An 8505-nucleotide genomic window follows, 5' to 3' on the forward strand; every position below is an offset into this window, starting at 1 on the left:
CTTTCACTGTTTCCAGGAAGTTAATGGCTAGAAGAAAATACAATTATATTCAGAAAACGACAACAGAATCCAGCATCTACAATGTGTCCAGCATTTACAATGTGTCCAGCGTCTACCATGTATCCAGTGTCTACAATGTATCCAGCATCTACCATGTATCCTGCCAGAAGCTGGTCCATCCTTGCTGCTGGACACAGTCGCTGCAGGGAAGAAACATCTGCACAGCATATGTTTCAAGGGACCTGGCGTCTATGGCATACTGTTCTTCATATGTTTGCTCCCCTTCTTGGCACTATGTGTTTTAACCAAGGTCACCTCTCCGAGAAAGGTTGTTTCCCCAGGTGGGGATTTTCCCCTGGAGTTAGGGAGGGAATAAAACCCCTTAACTAAGTGCCAGGCGGGTAGTTAATCACTTTAACTATGAACAGTCACGCTTAAGCTACATAATCTTTACTTAGGATAATCTCCTTCAGTTACTCCCTTGTAGCTTAATAGAACAATCGAGTAACCTTGGAGTGGAGATAAGAAACGCCTTAACCTTTGGAATAGAATGGATAGGATTAAAATCAACTGTTATAAATACAGATGTAACAGGAGAATAAAGACAGAACCTGGCTAGAACCTGGCTACAGAACCTGGTTAGGCTGCTGATCAATTGAACATTCCTTCTTTGCCGACTCCATCCACACCTTTGGGAACCCCTGGACCTGCTGGGGTTGGACCCCAACAGTATCCAGCATCTACAATGTATCCAGCATCTACAATGTATCCAGCTTCTACAATGTATCTCAGCGTCTACAATGTATCCAGCGTCTACAATGTATCCCAGCATCTACAATGTGTCCAGTATCTACAATGTATGCCAGCGTCCACAATGTATCCAGCATCTACAACGTATCCAGTGTCTACAATGTACCCAGCATCTACAATGTATCCAGAGTCTACCATGTATCCAGCATCTACAATGTATCCAGAGTCTACCATGTATCCAGCGCCTACAATGTATCCAGAGTCTACAATGTACCCAGAGTCTACAATGGATCCAGAGTCTACCATGTACCCAGCATCTACAATGTATCCAGCATTTACAATGTATCCAGCGTCTACAATGTATCCAGCATCTACCATGTACCCAGAGCCTACCATGTACCCAGAGCCTACAATGTATCCAGAGTCTACCATGTACCCAGCGCCTATAATGTATCCAGAGTCTACCATGTATCCAGCATCTACCATGTATCCAGCGCCTACAATGTATCCAGAGTTTACAATGTATCCAGTGCCTACAATGTATCCAGAGTTTACAATGTATCCAGAGTCTACCATGTACCCAGCGCCTACAATGTATCCAGAGTTTACAATGTATCCAGTGCCTACAATGTATCCAGAGTTTACAATGTATCCAGAGTCTACCATGTACCCAGCGCCTACAATGTATCCAGAGTCTACAATGTACCGGAGCACACTGTCCACAGCCCCTGTCCCACCGCCGTGTCCGAGGCTGTCGCACCGCTTCCCAAGGATCAAGGATACCCGACCGGAACCGAAAATGCCAAAGCCGATCAATGTCCGAGTCACCACCATGGATGCGGAGCTGGAGTTTGCCATCCAGCGGGACACCACAGGGAAGCAGTTTTTTGATCAGGTGGTGAGGACGATCGGCCTGCGGGAGGTGTGGTACTTCGGGCTCCAGTACGTAGATAACAAAGGATTTCCCACCTGGTTGAAGCTTGATAAAAAGGTGTCAGCCCAGAAGGTCAGGAAGGAGAATCCCCTGCAGTTCAAGTTCAGGGCCAAGTTCTACCCCAAGGACGTGTGTGAGGAGCTCATCCAGGACATTACGCAGAAGCTCTTCTTCCTCCAAGTGAAGGAGAGCATTCTGAGCAGTGAGATCTACTGCCCGCCGGAGACCGCGGTGCTCCTCGGCTCCTACGCCGCGCAGGCCAAGTTCGGAGACTACGACAAAGACCTGCACAAGCCCGGGTACCTCAGCTCCGAGCGGCTGATCCCCCAGAGAGTCATGGACCAGCACAAGCTCACCAGGGACCAGTGGGAGGACCGGGTCCAGGTGTGGCACGCCGAGCACCGCGGGATGCTCAAAGACAGCGCCATGCTGGAGTACCTGAAGACCGCCCAGGACCTGGAAATGTACGGGATCAGCTATTTTGAGATAAAAAATAAGAGAGGAACAGACCTGTGGCTTGGAGTGGATGCCCTGGGACTCAATATTTACGAGAAAGATCATAAGTTGACCCCAAAAATTGGCTTCCTGTGGGGTGAGATCAGGAACATCTTCTTCAATAAAAAGAAGTTTTTCATCAAGTTCATCGACAGGAAGGCGCCTGACTTTGTCTTCTACGCCCCCTGCCTGCACATCAACAAGCGGATCCTGCCGCTCTGCATGGGGAACCAGGAGCTGTACATGCGCCGCAGGAAGCCCGACACCATCGACGTGCAGCAGATGAAGGCCCAGGCCCGCGAGGAGAAGCACCTGAGGCAGCTGGAGCGGCAGCAGCTGGAAACGGAGAAGAGGCGAGAGGCCGTGGAGAGGGAGAAGGAGCAGATGATGCCGGAGAAGGCCGAGAAAGAGCTCTCGGACCAGAACCAGAGGGCCCTGCGGCTGGAGGAGGAGCGGAAGATGGTGGATCAGAGAAAGAGCCAGGAGCGGCTGGCCGTGGCGCGCAGGCGCAAGGAGGACGAGGTGGAGGAGTGGCAGCACCAGGCCGAGGAAGCCCAGGATGACCTGGTGAAGACCCAGGAGGAGCTGCACCTGGTGATGACGGCGCCGCCCCCTGTGGACGAGCCGGTGGCCCATCACGTCCGCGAGAACCTGCAGGAGGAGGGCGCGGAGGATTCGGGCTACAGCGCCGAGCTGTCCAGCGAGGAAATCCTGGACCACCACCAGGAAGAGAAGCGGGTCACCGAGGCCGAGAAGAACCTGCAGCAGCAGCTGATGACTCTGTCCAGCGAGCTGTCCCAGGCCAGAGACGAGAACAAGAGGATCCACAACGACATCATCCACAAGGAGAACAGGAGGCAAGGCCGCGACAAGTACAAGACGTTGCGGATCCGGCAGGGCAACACCAAGCAGCGCATCGACGCGTTCGAGGCCATGTGAGGCAGCGGGACTGCAGGGCGGCCCGAGCCTGGCCCCCGCGGTCGCACGCGGACTCTGAAACTCTATTCGTAGCTCTCTAATCTAGACCCTCTATTCGTAGCTCTCTAATCTAGACCCTCCTCGGACCCAGTTCCTTTAAAGAGAGTAGCTGTTTCAGCGGGAAGATTCCGGGGCTGGGACGGGAGGCTTCCCTGGTTACTTCCCATTTGTATCATGGTGCCCAATGGCCTGATTTCTACTGTTGTTGTTATTGAATCGCTTCCTGTCTGTGCTGCGGGCAGGGCCGATCGAATCAAGGAAAGGGCCCCTGCACGCCTGAGGGGCAGCTCCGTGCTGGCATGTGTGAGAGCCGTGTGGTTACAGCACCCTCGGCGGCTGCAGTCCGTGCCATATTCCGTCTGTATTTGAAATGAGCTCAGATTGACTGATTGTACTTGATTTCTGTGAAGGATGCATCTCTGTATTTATGTTTTTGAGGCTTGAAAACTGGCCGAAAGCACACACGTGCCCACAGTGACTTCCTCCCTCGGGCAGCAGCGTCCTCGCTCATTCCGGATAAACAGCACAGGAGGACACAAGTTTAGATAAACGCCTGGGTTTAACAGTTAGAGGCTCCATGGTTGGGTTCACACACCTGATTAATAATGATCAGCTATAGAGTATAATATTTATATATAAGCAATAATATGGGTTTGTAACATTAGTTAAAAGGGAAAACTTTGTTCTGTATATTTTGTTACCTTTTAGAGAATAATAAAGAATATGAAAGCCAAAAAAAAGAGATACATCAAAAAAAAAAAAAAAGTTTTGTAAGAAGGCTCCAGTATAGAACATCTAACTTACTCACGCCCATCAGTAGTAACCAACATCTGCATATGAAAGTTGCTGGTCTCAGCTCTCAGGGGCTTTCCATGGTTCCCTACCACCCGACTCTCTTCACAGGAAGTTCACAATATGGCAGCTTTCTTCTTTAAGGCCAACAGGACTTAATGTAACTAAGCGAGTGTCATTCTATCAACTTTGCCATGTAACATAACACAGTCATGGTGTTGGAATACTGGGGACTAGTTATAGTTATAAGAAATAATAATCATGCTCTGTTAACTGTGCTTGCTTGTTCTGATGAAAGACAGCACATTCTAATATCACAACTTATCTTTAATTCTGTCTTTTATCTAGGAGGAAATGTGGTGGGAATATTGTGTTTAGTTTGTGAGTCATTCTTTCTTTTTTTCTTTTTTTTTTGAGTTTTCAAATCTGTTTTTATTTTACAAATGAAGAGTCACATTCTGCTTAAAAATTCAAGAGGCGTTTTCCCAAGATACAAACAAGAGGAAGTAAAGAGACACAATGAAGGAAGACCACCAGGAGGTTCAGAGATTACTTACAATTTCTTCTTAAAACACTATTTAAAATTATGGCTAACATTCATGTCCATCCATACAAAAAGGCTAGAATAATGGATGGTGCAAAACTCAGACGCTTTCCAGACCGTTTCCTCAGAGTTTCTATGGTGCCCTTCCCTCCCACATTCTTTATGTATTAAGTGCTCCGTGTGAATTATTCTGAATTGAGCAACCCTAGACTGATTCTCAACAAACCTGAAACAGGCATAAATAATATAGATTACATCCTAAAATCAGCAATCTAGTCAGAGAACACTTAAGTGTTTGGCATATAAATTATGTGAAGGGCTTTGACTTTACCTAAAAAACAACAACCATGAATATAAATAGTTATTTATGGGTGAAGATGTCTGACAATAGATGTTTCAGTCCTTTATCTAATAGAAAGGAAGCACTCATGTTAGCTTCAGTGGCTGCGCTGATTGACAGGCGCATAGCGGATATCACTTGACGCTAAGCCATCATAAAAATTTGATTTAGGATGGCATAAGAGACTATATGTTCTTTGGCAATACATACTTAATTCTTATACTAGAAGTCTGGGCATTTTTTCCCAGATAATAAATTTAATCTCTTCCAGACATCATTCACTCATTCAACAGAAGTATATTGATCTCTTATTATGAAACAGGCAGTGTTCCAGGTGCTTGAGTTACAAAACAGAATCAAAACTCTCTAGGCCAGTGGTTCTCAACCTTGGCTGCACATTAGAATCACCTGGGAATCTTTTTAAAATCCTGATTTCTGGGCCTCATCCTCCAGAAATTCTGTTTCTTTGTTATGGGGTGAGGCCACAACATTAGTAACAAAGAAACAGAACTTCCGGAGGATGAGGCCCAGAAATCAGGATTTTAAAAAGATTCCCAGGTGATTCTAATGTGCAGCCAAGGTTGAGAACCACTGCTCTAGGCATTCATAGCTTAGGTGGGAGATATAAAGACAGATAAAAAACAGTACAACATGGTAAGCACTGTGTAAAGTTTTGTGAAAGCCAGAGGATAGAGTGACTAACTGTATATTAAGAAATTAAATATGACATTAAAAAAAAGAAAGAAAAAAAATCAAGTAAATACAATAATATAACTTTTTGAAGAAAGAATATAAACAATTCATGTCCCTCCTTCCATTTTCATGTTTATTAAAGTTATATATGGCCCAGCTGGTGTTGCTCAGTGGTTGAGCATTGACCTGTGAACCAGGAGGTTGTGGTTCCATTTCCAGATAGGGCACATACCCAGGTTGTGGGCTTGACCTCCAGTGGGGGCCTGCAGGAGGCAGCCAATCAATAATTCTCTCTCATCATTGATGTTTCTATCTCTCTCTCCCTTTCCCTTCCTCTTTGAAATCAATAAAAATATATTTAAAAAAATAAAAGTTATATTTGCTTATAGTTTAAAGAGTCAAATTTCCTCACTCTACCACCATTCCCACTCCCCCCTGCCCAAGGCAACCCATCTCAATTTCTTTAGTTGTATTCCTTTGTTTTAACTCAATATCTCTAAAAATTATACCTACATTACTATTATTGACTTTTCACATTGAATTAATGAGGCTTTAACATGTTTTCCTCCCTCTTCCTTGAATGCACATGCACACTTTCAATTATCCTAATCCTCCTAATAAAATAATATTGTAATTTTAATATGATCAATATTTAGTATTTACATTATTATGATTATGTAAAGCTATTCACAGTTGAGCCATGTAGTATTATTATATTATTATTTTTCCTTGCCCATGTCATATTTTGGTTTCCATGGAGTTAAAAATTACCTTTTATCCAGTTACTTAGTATCCTATGTATATATTAGAAAGTTAATCTCAATTATTCCCCAAACATTCCAACATAAGAGTTATTTTATTAACTTATTTTTCTTGAAAAATATTTTCTGGGCCTTTTGTCCTGAAAATACCTGACTACTTTTCTTTTAGTATTCAGCTATTGTTCTGAGATTCCACTTTATCAATTTCTGAGGGATTCTCTTTAATCTCCCCATGTTAGATCTCCTGGTACTTGGATCTTTGGCTTTTCTTTGTATTAGTTTCCTATTTTGGAGAACCATATTCTTCATTAGTTTTCTGAGAAAGGGTTTAGGAGTGGTATGTGAAATCTCTCTCTCTTTTTACTTGATTGAAAGTTTTGACTCAGTATAGAATTATGTGCTAAGTATTTTCCCACAGGATTTTGAAAACTTTCTCTGTTGTCTTCCAGCTTCTAGCTTCCAGTGTTGACATTAAGAAGTCTGAGTTCATTCTGATTCCTCATTCATTGTATGGGTTAGTGTTCTCATATTTTATGATGGCAAACCTTGATGTGGATTAGTTGTAATCTTTTCAGTTTGGCACTCAATGTACCCTTGTGTTCTGGAAACTTGTGACCTTCAATTCTGGGAAATTAATATATTTGAATATTTTCTCCCCTTTATTTTTTCTCTTATATTTGTCCAAAACTCTTATTATTCATATGTTGGATCTCCTAGACTGGTCTTTTGTTTTCTTTTCTTGTTTAATCTCTTATTTTGGATGTTTATTCCTTTTCTTCTTTTTTTTGGTCTTTTTCCCACTTATTTCTGGGAAGTCTGTGTTGTACACTGAATTGGTTCTTGTTGTTTTTTTTCTGGGGGTTGGGGGGAGGGCAGTCAAAAGTTAGTGCACGTGTTAAAATCCGATACCTCTCCCCAAAGGGCTCATCCACTTTTTAAAGAAAAGTTTATAAAAATAAAGAAGCTGTTCTCCCTTAAACAATCAGGCAAAAATTTGATTGGTTAATCAAGAAAGCCAGCTGATATAGGAAATCATAAAAAAGAGTACCCCCTTTACACATATTATTTTAAATTAAGGCATATGATTTGCATTTATTAGCCAATGTATTGATTTTGAACAATGCCTCTTTTGAGCATGTATCCATTGATTTGAATCCCATATTGTCTTTTTTTTGTATAAACTGTTATCGTAGTGCATCATATAAGAATAAAATTTTTGTAATTTTTTGTAATGAAAAATCATAAAGACCATTGTAAGACAATCTGAAAGAATAAGCTTTAATTAATTTTCTTAATTTTTTATGATTGTATCATCTAAACTGAATTTAACAACAATTATTAGACATGTATGGCTATAGACTGAATCCCTCATGAATGGGATTAGGATCCTTATAAAAGAGTCTTCAGAAAGCTTCCTCACCTTTTTCCCACAGAGTACACAGTGAGACACTGAATCTGCTGGCACCTTCATCATGGACTTCCTCACTTCCAGAGCTGTGAGAAATATATTTCTGTTGTTTATAAGATACCCAGTCTATAGGTTTTTTTGTTATAGTAGCTCAAACTAAGACATGCATCATTTTAAAATCTTTTTAAAAATCGAGCTTAGTTTTAAAGAATATTCAATATATTTTTTAATTAGTTTACATAATATTTAATTAAACTTTATTTGCAATAACCAGTGTGACTAGAATAAGCAATTTTGAAATAAGTACAACTGATTTTTAATAAGTATACAACTAGACTGGTGGGAGAAGATGTTGGTGGAAACTTGTTTAAAACACCTAACCTTGAGGTTTTGAGTCAGGAAGGAGTCCAATGATAATGAGGAGAGGCTAAAGACAATTTAGGGATGATGGGGTCTAGGTCCAGGGAGGACCACAGAATTAGAAAGATGCTCAGTGAGGAGGTTCACTGGAAATGAGTATCCCTGAGTTATGATGTGCATGCAGCTCATGCCACTAATACGCGGACAAGGGTTTTGTGACACGAAAACTCTTCTAAATGACCAATAAATAAGGTCTAACAACTTATTAAGATCTAACTGTTTAACTGATTTGTTTGTCGGAAAAGTACCAATCCCATGTTATATGACACAACAATTTTTCCATTTCATCTTGAATATTAGAATTAGAATTCATTATTAATTTAGAGGATTAAGGAAAGAGCGTGTGGCTGTGGATGCAAACAGCATTTAGATTGCCGTGTTTTACATAAA

The 8505-nt window shown here is 42.1% G+C and overlaps 1 pseudogene; it reads left to right on the top strand.

Annotated features, from left to right (window-relative positions):
- The first annotated feature begins 1549 nt into the window (after nucleotides 1-1549).
- On the top strand, nucleotides 1550-3118 carry LOC139013164 (ezrin pseudogene; annotated as a pseudogene).
- The last annotated feature ends 5387 nt before the right edge of the window (nucleotides 3119-8505 follow it).

The sequence above is a fragment of the Myotis yumanensis genome, unplaced genomic scaffold, assembly GCF_028538775.1.
Source record: "Myotis yumanensis isolate MYYU_CA2020_CCGP unplaced genomic scaffold, mMyoYum1.0.hap1 SCAF_6, whole genome shotgun sequence".
NCBI lineage: Eukaryota > Metazoa > Chordata > Mammalia > Chiroptera > Vespertilionidae > Myotis > Myotis yumanensis.